Below are 11972 nucleotides of genomic sequence, written 5' to 3'. Positions count from 1 at the left end.
CTGGCGCGGCAACAGCCTGTCTCCGTGGGTAGCAGTGGGCAGGATTTCGCCATCACACACATCCAGATCAAGATTGCCGCGCTATCCAGATCAAGTTCGCTTGTCGTGAGCTTTGACGTGCCTGGGGTGCCCATCCCGCAAACCGGCCCCTTCCTGCATGTCGTCTTCAAGCGTTGCGCATGCGAAGGTGATGGGGTCGCGGGGGCGGACAAGTTCATCCTTCGGGTGTTGCTCGCGTTTGCATTCGGTGCGGTCACGACATTTGAGCTCACCACCCTATACATTGGCAGCCTGGATCTAAGGGATCCTGCCTGGCGGTGGCCTATCTCCATGGGTGTTGGTGGTTGAGCGTTCACTATTGTGCACATCCATATTGAGACTGTTGCTCCATCCAGATTGAGTCCGCTCACCGTCGCACGCTTTGCCAGTGCCCAGGGCACCCGTCCCATAGATCATCCCCTTCTTGCATGTCATCTTCGCGCGTTACGTGGGCTGCGTCACTGGGGATGCGGGGTGGGGGGGGGCGGACAAGTTCGAGCTCCAGGCACTACTTGTCTAGTGTCAGCATGTGGGCGGTTGACTCCTTCGTGGTGGTGGCTGGGTGTTCATGGCCAACTGTCAGGATCCTCATGATTGCGCTTCACGGTATCTTCATGGTGGTTGGTATGATCCACTAGGTGGTGTTTTGATGCAAGCAGCTTTGGGCGGCTAAGGCGTAGTTCTGGTGAGAGGGTCTTGGGCGGCGCTCGCTGCCATTTTTTGGCCTCCCTAGACTGCTTCAACTCCTCCCACATTTTGGCCCCTTCATCCTGGTTGGGTGCAGGAACACTAGGTGAAAGCCCTTATCGGCTTCCTATCAATACCAGCGCTAATGACGCTCTCGGGTGCCGTTCTCTCCTTGAAGATAGTGCTTTGGTGTTTTCTTGCATTCTTTAGGAAGTTATCCAGGTGAAAACCCAGTTTCGGTATTTCGGATGGGTGACGGCGGTATAATTGGTGCCATGCCCTTCTTAGAGGAATCGTCTGGGAGTTTCTTCCCCGCATTTTTGGGTGACAACCGGCTTGGGTTCATCCTTGGTTTGTTCTGCGCCGTTGTTTACCATATATCGCCTAGTTTAACTAGGTAGCTGGTCAGGTGATGCGGTGCTCTGGGCCTAGTTTAGCTAGATAGTCTGCCCACTATGTTTGCGGTTTTGTACTCGGTTTTCCGTTATTTAACCAACGTGGTTATGTGCTTCTTAGCTATACAGAGGCCGATGACAAACTCTTATGTTATTGTATCCTTTTAATGCAACGATAGGAGTTGATAAAGTTTCTATTATCGAAAAAAAGAACTATTTGCAATAAAGAGTTGAGTTTTCTTCTTGCGTAAAGAGTTAGTCTCCCCGGAAAGTTGTCTATTTCTTACTATTTAGTGCTTAGAGTGTGATTCAAATATTTGCCTATGGTTGTTAATTGCAACTGATGGCAATAGTCTACGATATGATTAAGAACTTGCTTGTTCGTCGGTGACCAGCTTGGTGTCTGTAGAGACTGGTTTAATTAACTCCGGAATTTAGGGGAGCAAGAAACGTTTCTTTTGTATTAAACATAACCAGGCAAATGCAATCCTATCTTGTCGCCTACACTCGTGACCCTGCCCCTGGTCCTCCTGACCGGTTCTTGATCACATCAGCTTGTACAAACTTTGATTTTCCTTTCCTTTTCCTCGTGTTCAAGCGTTCGAAGTTTGAACTATCATATATCGGAGCTGAAATTGTACGATTCTGTTTCGTTTACCGTATGTTGCATCTAAATTGCATTGTGTCATCACATGGCATGCACTCCATCAGATACCGTACGTACTAATATATGTAAGATATGTGTGTGCGCGCCAAGTTTGAGATTAAACGGCAATTTATTACCTCTTATACATGGAATACAAGAAGTCGTTTAGCATTAGTAAAAGTAAAGAAGGTCATTAACTTTGTCATAAATAATAATATATTAAGCTTCATTAAGTTGTGGGTTTGAAGGGAACAAGTCTTCTCTAGGACTCTATATATTACGGCATGTTGTAGGAGTACTAATCTGTTTACCGAGAGATGCAGGCAGACAACAACACTACAAGGAAATTGAGCTTTTGCCATGGCGAGAAATCGTTGCAATAGGATCAAAATTGTTGCAATATGTGCATATCGCAACAACATCAAAATCGGTGCCAGCCGTTGCAAGTAGTAGCGTGCTCTAAAGTTTTTGCAACATTTTTTATTTTGTTGTGATAATTGCTTATGTTACCACAAAATCAGCATGGCAATAGGCTCCATTTATAATGACTAATATTGTGGCAATAGAAATAAAATCGTGGCAATAAAGTCACTATTGCAACGATATTAGTTTGTGGCAATAAAATCATTGTAAATGAAAATTATGATAATTTTATGGTTGGTTTCACTGCTAACCTGAGACCTTGTAGTTGTACACAGAATGCTTTACCACCACGCCCAAGCTATTATTTATGTATAAAATGTAGATAATATCATTTTGACCTCTCTCTTAAAAGTGGGCATGCATATAAAACGTTGCAATAGTACCTTTATATTGCATCAATTCTTGACTCGTGGCAATAACATATCTATATTGCAACCAATTCATGAAATATTGCCACATTAATATATCGTTGCAATATAAAAGTTCTTATTACCATGACAAAACAAAGTGTGACAGTAAAAAATGATATATTGCCACGAAAACAAAACTATCACAACAATTTCAAATTGTGGCAAAATAATCAGCTTAATGCAACGATATATTTTTCCGTTGCAATACATAGCGACCTCTTGCAACGAAAGTTGGAAATATGGCAACACTAGAAATTTATGGAAATTTAGTCAATATATTGCCACAAAGTTTCTAATCATGGCAATATCAGCTATGTATTGCCACAATTCATATATTGTTGCCATATGTTTCATGGCAAAAGCTCATTTTCCTTGTAGTGAAAATTGCTACTCAATCTATTTCTCTCCACGTTATATAGCAGCTTCTGAAATCCCCATGGAGCGAGCTGTAACCGCATGCCATTTGATTCGTACATGCAGCCGAATGGACACTACGATCTACATCCTGTTGAGCATCCATTTGAAGGCATTGGGGAATATACATCTGCTGGTTCTATGGTACCCTCTGCGGTCTTCAACGACCTTGGTCACCAGTACTATTCAGAAAGAGAAACCAAGAGGCTTGTCGTCAACCTAGTTGGACCTTACCTGCCTTTGCTGACGCCCAAAACTGAGGTTTCTCATCTCATGGGAAGTGGCCTTGGATCATACAAGGCATACGAGATGAATGGCAGGCTTGTGCCAACAGGGAAGACCTGTAGTAATTCACTGAAGAAAGCCAATGTTGTGAAAGGGCAATGGACACCAGAGGAAGATACGTAAAATTTGTTCACAGATTCTTCTTTTTTCCTCCTAAAAGTTAAAGGTGTTCCACTGTAAGTTTAAGTCATGACTTGTTCTCTCTTCAAGACACATTTCATTCTTGGTAATTTTAATAGGAAGGTGGTAAAATTAGTCGAAGGATTTGGACTGAGGAAGTGGTCTTGCATAGCACAAATTCTACCTGGACGAGTAGGAAAGCAATGCAGAGAAAGATGGCACAACCATTTGAGGCCGAACATCAAGGTACACCCCACAGTCTTCATTTCACTTTTGATGGCGCATAACCAGTACTGTTTTGTCGCTTTTCGATCTGTAGCAAAGTAAAAGGGGAGTGTTCTTGTCGATTATACTGTAGCTCCCATATTGCAGTGCTTGACATTCTTTTACTTTGGCCAGCTTTAATGAAATTTTGATCTTAAATAGTTGCGGGAACTGATCAGAACATATTCATTAATATTTGGCAAAGGGCATAGGACCAACAAGCAATGAATTATGTGCACTAAATACCGGGAGTTACTAGTCAACCTTAGTAAGTTTTTTGGTTGCGTATTAGATGAATTAAGAGCTTGAGAGGAGAGAGGTAGAGAGATAGGGACACAGAGTACTATACTATTATCTGTAGTAACATGCATGTTAATGCATTTTAGATGTACACACCCAAATTGGCCTTTTACTGTCGCTTAGTATCTAATTCGCCTTAAAATATAAGATACTTTAATTTGAACATGTCAGCCATATGTTTTTTTACTGGTCCAGTTATAAACACTGAAGGAAAATTCTTTTTAGCTTACATTGGAAACTGAAAATGCAAGAAAATAGACGAAAGATATTCACTACATTTAGGAAAACCCAGAAACAAAGCACATTTAAAATCCATTAGAAACCATGGGGAGTTAATAAAAGTTTAATTATATTTTTTCCTTAACGAGTTAATCGCCATTAGGAACCTACAAAATGTAAGAAAAAATAGGGGGAAACAAACGAAACTAAAAGCTCAAAATTTGGTCATTCAGATTTTTACAATTTTAGAGGTTTTTCATGACATGATGATATCTAAATAGTACCATTCATGCATGGAGTAACCTCCTTTTTATGAACCACAAATGCAGAAGGATATTTGGAGTGATGAGGAAGGCATGATTCTAATACATGCACACAAGGAAGTTGGCAACAAATGGGCAGAGATAACTAAGCGCCTACCGGGTAGAACAGAAAACTCCATAAAGAATCACTGGAATGCAACGAAGAGAACTGTAATTTGCACGGAGACGGAGCCGTGCTAGCTCCAAGGGCCTCAAATCAGGTAGCCTTCTACAAAGCTACATCAAAAACCTTGGAATTGGTCCAAGCAGGATCGTTGCACCTCTTGCTCAACCTACAATGTCGCCATCTTCACATGCACCTCCCAGAGCAAAGCCAGCAAAGATGAATGATGAGAGTCCTGAACAAAGCCCATCCAACATCCTGAATACCGAAGGAATACTCAGCATACATGAGAACAGTTGCGGCGAGACTCACTCTTGTGAAGAACTTCTAGCTCCAATTTGTGATGACTTTTCAGTTGACATGTGTGACGGACTGTTTGACACAAAGGAGGAGACGTTCCAAGTTTGCAGCATAGATGATGTCGACATGAACTATATCTTCAACCATCTCGATTACTCTAGCAAGGTTGATCATGGGATAGATATGGAAATGACGTGGGATGACGACGCCCTCGACTGTGTTGAGCTTGAAGATCAGCTCAAGTCAAAACTGCGCATGTGAAGGAGGAGATGGATCTGGTTGAGATGATGCATGGCAGCCACACAGAACAGCGCTGGAGCAGAAAATAACTAAATATATTATTACATATATGCTATTTATAGATAACTGCACGACCTAAAGATGTAATTATATATGATCTATAGATAACTTCACGCGCGACCTTTTGGATGTGTCCTTCCTGGGGATCCCTACGATCAATAAATAAAGCTTCAAACTTCAAATGAAGCACTTTGTTCGCATTACTTATTGCCGGGGTCAATCGGTGATAGTTAGTGCCTGCGTGCACAACTTGTAGTTATGCAACCCTCTGTGTTGTTTGAATCTTCCTCTTATGCACTATTTTTTCTTTATTTTTGTCACACTTCTGGTAATCGTTATGTTGGATCAAATCCTGCGTGGTTTCGTTGCTTCTGGTAATGAAATTCGGGATCACCCTGTTATGGAAAAATGAAGCACTTTGTTCGCATTATATGATGCATAGGGAGGGATCATGCTAATTCGCTCATGCGCGCATGCGAACCCGTGCCCTCTTGCGGACAGCTCTCCCCTTCTTTTTTTGAAATATTTTTTCTTCCGCATCTTTCTATTTTTGGAAAGTTTTAAAAAAACTCTATCAAAACTTTTGAGGAAAAAATTTAGCTCGAATTTTTGAGAAAAAACTTTCCAAGGAATAGTTTAGGTCAAACTTTCGAGATTTTTTAAGAAAAAGTTACACACGACTTGGCCGGGGACTTGGGCTGTCATGGGCCACGCGTCATGCATGAGTTGGCCATGAGCGCTCATGTAAGGACCGGCGACTTCTTAAGAGAGGTGAATTATGACATTTAAAAATCTAAATGGTTTCAAAAACTTCACAAGATAAACTTATATCAATTTCTATCTAAATATGCTTTAGATTTGTCTAGTGTGTTTACTCTACCGTTCAATAGGTTTGCAACCTACTCTAGAAAGTTAAATTGCAAGTTTGTAAGTGCGAAAATATAAATAAGGTAGAGAGGGTAAACTCGGCACAATAGATTTTTATCTCGTGATATCAATGTCACATAAGCCACCAATAATCCACGTTGGAGCTCCACAAATGATATACTCATGGTCGTCAAGACTCTTCCGGTCACAACTCTTAAGATATCAAGCCACCAAGGTAAGGTCTAAAGCACGATGAGCCACCAAGGTAAGGTCTCATCACTAACCTTTCTTTTAGTCATGTGTACACCGTCTTCATTTCAAAGCTTGAGCCATCAAGGCAAGGGTCTTTGTGTCTCCATATAAGTTTTTTATTGCCACTTCACACCAAGTCGAAGGGTCAACAAATTTGAGCCACCAAGGCTCAAGGTATCGGTGAGTCACTAAGACTCTAAGGTACCGACGTACCTCTTGCTACAAGGTTGGATCACTCCTTGATCCACTCTCTAAGTAGCAACACCTAGCAACAACTCTCTCTAGGCCTATTAGCACTAATCACTCTCTAATCTTATCATCTTATGCTTAATTATCTTGAATGATCACTTTAAGAATTTGATGGCTTATTGGCTTGGATATCTTCTCAGGTGTATATGAGATTCTCTAGACTCCAACACCCTCCAATAACCGAGTGGAGGGGTATTTATAGCTTTAACCCCATAGACTAACCGTTGCCCCAGTAGTTCAAATTCATTGCATATGCTGGATGATCTGGTGTAGATAGCACAGTACACATCGGACCATCCGGTATGTACATCTTCCAAAAACTAGCCGTTGAAACTCCACTGAAAGCTTCTATGAACATCGGACTATCCGATGTAATCTTCATCTCCATCGCCGAACACACTCTATCTGCTTATCCATCACCTGTGTATGTAACCAAGTGCCAAAATGATCTCAGTGCTCTCACGCGATCCTAACATCAGACTTCCCTGGGTTTTTGGTGCATAGCATCTTATGATATTCTTCGACATACGGGCCCACTACAACTGATTGTATGAATACGGGCTCACTACAACTGACTATTGCAAAACTAAAAAATATGCTTGAGTGAATGAAACAGGGTTATTAGTGCAGAATGAGTTTGCACCTATCGTCCCTTTCCCCTATAGCCTCCCCTCATGGTGAGATACATGCACACCAATCAATTTGAGATTCATGTAGTCAACGCAGAAATTAATGACCTCCTCGGTTCCCCAGCTCTTGGCCATGCAGTGTTCCGATCGATTTTGGTTACGACCATATTTATTCAGAACTCCCATGAATCTCTCGAAAGGGTACATCTGATGCAGAAACACGAGGCCAAGAATATGTATCTCTTTCACAATGTGAAAAATGAGATTCACCATGATATCAAAAAATGATGGAGGGAAATATGCCTCAAGCTACTATAGAGTCTTGACCACGTCTTCCTACAGCTTATCTAGCTTGGTCAGATCGATGGGCTTCTGTGATATCACATTGAATAATAAACACAGCTTTATGATTGGGTTTCATACCTTCAGCGGCAGAATACCTCTAATTGCAATTGGAAGTATCCGTGTCATCATCACATGTTAATTATGAGACTTCATACCAGTTAATTTCAAATCTTTCATGTTTACTAGTCTGTTTATGTTGGCGAAGTAACCAGATGGAATATTCTATGCAAGCATTTGCACATTACAATTTTCTCCACCTTACTTAGACTATAGCTAGCAGGACCAAGACATTTGTCGTTTTCTTCCATATCTTCGGGATGTGGATCCTATCTGAGTTTTAAACGTTTCAGGTCCTTCCATGCTTGGAGTGTATCCTCTATTTTGCCATGAATGTCTAGTAATGTACCAATCAAGCTATCGCACACATTCTTCTCAATGTGCATGACATCGATTGCGTATCGAATCATCAAATCTGGCCAATAAGCTAAGTCCTAAAAAAAGATTTCTTTTTTAACATAGGAGCTCTAAGATTAGATTTTGGAACCGATGTACTCTTGTGTCCCTTTCCAAGGATAACTCTAAGTTCGTTTACCATCTCATATACCTGTCTCCAAGTGCGATGCTTAGGAGGTGATCGAGTTTCAACTTTCCCATCAAAAGCTCTTCTATTGCTATGGTATGAGTGATTTTTGCAAAGAAATTTACGATAACCTAGATACACTATTTTATGGTAATTATTTAGCCACAAGCTCTCTGTTTCGACCAAGCAATATACGCATGCAAAGTAGCCTTTGACAGTCTAGCCCGATAGGTTACCAAGGGCTTACCAATCTTGGATTGTTACAAACAGCATTGCGCGTAAGGTAAAGTTCTCTCATTTGTATTCATCACATACTCGCACACCATCGTTCTATAGTGTTACAAGATTGTAACATCGATGTCGATATTGTTGCTAGGTAGACATCAATATCATTGTCAGGTTGCCTCGGCTCTTGTATCAATATTGGCATCATAATGTACTTCCGCTTTATACACACTAAGGAGGAATATTGTAGATACATAGAGTCACTGGCCAAGTGCTATGACTACTTCTCATGTTGCCGAATGGATTCATCCCATCCGCATTTAACCCAAATCGTATATTCCTCACATCTTCTGTAAATGGCTTCTTGTATTTTCTATCGATGTTCCACAACTGCGTAGAATCAACAGGGTGTCTCAGCATTCCATTATCATTGTGCTCCTTGGTGTGTCATTGTATCAATTTGGCATGCCTTTTGTTCGCGAATAAACGCTTCAAACGGAGGACTATAGGAAAATACCACATCACCTTGATGAGAGACCTTTTCTTCTTTCTTTCACTATCGATATCATCACCGTCACGCTTGTACCGTGCCGCACCACAGATAAGACATGCTTCCAATTTTACATACTCTTCGAGATACAACATGCAATCGTTTGGACATGCATGTGTTTTCTGTACCTTCAACCCTAATGGGCACACAACCTGCTTGGTCTAGTACATGTTTTTTGGCAGCACATTTCCCTTTGGAAGAAATTTCTTCAAGAACAGTCACAACTCTATGAAGCTTGTATCAAACCACCTATTACTTGCCTTTAATTGTAGCAATAAAAGCACGATATGCAACTTTGTATGCTCCTTCTCGCAGCCTGGGAATAATGGTGTTTTAGAGTCATCTACCATACACTAAAAATTTTAAAAATCTCTTTCATTGGTGAAGTTTCCCTCCCTATCGCGCAACATCTGTTCCAGATCATCATCGTCATCGTCAGCCAACATCTGCTCTAGATCATCATCGAACAATGTATCTCCAACAAGCGGCATGTCAATGTATTCATCAGCCGGTATATCAGTGCACAAGTCTTCGTCTTCTCAGCCAATGTGTTTCCCTTCCTATACGATCTCAGCTTCATTGTGTTCGGTCCAATAGGTATAGTCAGGCATAAAATGCATTGGCGTCAAGTGGTGATGTATCTCCTGGGTGGTGCAAATCTACTTCTTGTCCTCGCAATCGACGTATGGACAGCATATGGCGTCACGGCTGCTACCAGGAAATACTCCACACCGTTTTTGTACTTTGCGCTCACACGGCTTGCATCGTACATCCATCTTCTGTCCATCTACAATTATATCATTATTACAAATCTATATTCCAAATATCTAGAAGATTTTGTATTCATCAACAAATAAATTACTTCACCATCTTCTACCGGCAATTGGCCCAGGTTGGAGGAGCTGTCTTTTATATGCTTTCACGTCTGCTTCCGATGAGTGTTTGTTGATGTCATCTCTAGAAAATTTTATTATTATTCAACCCTTATGTAGAACTAATTAAGTAAAAATAAATACGCTCATCATAGAGTTTTGATATTGAAGCTTGCTAATTAAATAAAATATAAAAAATATAATTGGATCTTTTTACATACCTAAATCTCATGGCAAATTTTTGTAATTCATTAAAAATCAAAATAAATACACTCATACCTAAAGTTTCCATATTAGAGCATGCTAATTAATTAAAATATAAAAAATATAATTGGAGCTTGCTACATACCTAAATATTATGGCTAATTTTCTAAAAATAAAAAATAAATATGCTTATACCTAAAGTTTCTATATTGGAGCTTGCTAATTAATTAAAATATAAAAAATATAATTAGGGCTTGCTATATACCTTAATTTTATGGCTAATTTTTCTAATTCATTAAAAAAATATGTTCATACCTATAGCTAATGTAAGCAATAATAAAGACACTTTCCACCATAAGCTAATTGAAGCTTTAAAACATCATAGCCATAGGTTTATCTCCATCATTTCAAAATGTAGAGCAATTTAGTAAATAAAATTCAACTAAAAATGGATTAGAGATGAACACCTAGGGTATGAGAATTCCTTAAAAATTTAAAGCCCTCAAGAACTAGGTGACCAAAAATGACCATCACCGAGCAAGAACAAAGCTCCTCTCTCTTGTGCTTGAGGAAGAAGAGGGCGGCTTTTATATAGCCAAGACATCACTGCCAACTCATATAACCAGCCGACAGTGATGTCAAGCTATCACTACCGGTCGGTGGCTTAAGTCAGTAATGATGAGGAAATAGGGCATCACTGCTGGCTCAAGTCATCGGCGGGCAGTGGTGACTCTTATCACTACCGGTTCATAAGCCATGATGACTGATTCTTCCTGCTCGGTTTATAAACCAGCAGTGATGCCCCATCACTGTCGGCTTATTAGGAGCCGACAATGATGGGTTAGCATAAAAGGCTGGTTCTGTAGTAGTGATTCTTCAAGATAATTTGGATTTGTTGGTGAAAAAGTGAAGAAATAGGTTTGTCATTCCATTACAATGTCATCAGCCATCCCACCCAATGAAGTATTATGATTCATTTCAATAAAATCTTATGCGGTCATAGGTTTTGTCATTCTCACATCTTCTACTTTAATGGTTAGGTTTGAATCCTGCAATGGAGTTTCCAAAAAATGCTTTCTGAGTCAATTTTCTCAGTTTTATTAACCCAAGTTATTTTATTATATTGATGTTTTATCACATTGTCTTTTATGATGTAATTCATAGACCATACACATTGGAATCTTACATCTTTCTTATTCCTGATATTGTTTTCATATTGAGGGATTAGTCTGCCATCAGTGGTAGACTAGGGAAGAAGGCCGAGTGGATGCTTTCCAGCAAAAGAAAATATGGCGTAGTCATCATGTCTAACACAGAGATTCGTCTTGGTTCTATCTATCACTCTATTGAGAAAATGACTCTGTTCTGTCTCCATTAGCTAATCAGGCTTGCATAGGAAGGGGAGGGAAGAGATTTTCTTGCTTCAATCTCACATCCTCATGTTTCCATGAACTTAAGTAGCACTTCAGCTATTCTAAATGTAAATAGATTCCAATCAAGCAAGTAGGATTTTAAACCTAAAAAAAGTGTAAATGCGTATCCTAAAGTGTGGAAATGTTTTTTGGCTAACAAAATCCTGCCTAATGAGGAAGTCATTGGCAAAGTCACAAGGCCATCCACTTTTCATTATGAAACCGATAAACCCAAAAAAGATGGATTGTTTTGTGAAAGAATATTTGGATCCATAAATAGTGGAATTTGTGCTTGTAGAAATTCTTGAGCAAGCATAGCTGAAAACAAAGACGAAAGATTTTGCCAAAAATGCGGGGTGGAATTTGTTGATTCTAGGTACGAAGATATCAAATGGGATACATCAAACTAGCATGTCCAGTGACTCATGTGCGGTATTTAAAATGTCTTTCTAGTTATATCGTGAATCTTTTAGATAAACCCCTTAAGAAATTGGAGATCCTAGTATACGGCAATTTCTCTTTTGCTAGGCTCAACACTAAAAAATCTACTTTTTTGCAA

The 11972-nt window shown here is 40.0% G+C and overlaps 1 pseudogene; it reads left to right on the top strand.

Annotated features, from left to right (window-relative positions):
* Positions 1–566: 566 nt before the first annotated feature.
* On the top strand, positions 567–5261 carry LOC133927753 (uncharacterized; annotated as a pseudogene).
* The last annotated feature ends 6711 nt before the right edge of the window (positions 5262–11972 follow it).

Source organism: Phragmites australis, chromosome 8 (assembly GCF_958298935.1).
Source record: "Phragmites australis chromosome 8, lpPhrAust1.1, whole genome shotgun sequence".
In the NCBI taxonomy this organism is placed as follows: domain Eukaryota; kingdom Viridiplantae; phylum Streptophyta; class Magnoliopsida; order Poales; family Poaceae; genus Phragmites; species Phragmites australis.
This window is presented reverse-complemented; position numbering and strand designations above follow the sequence as displayed.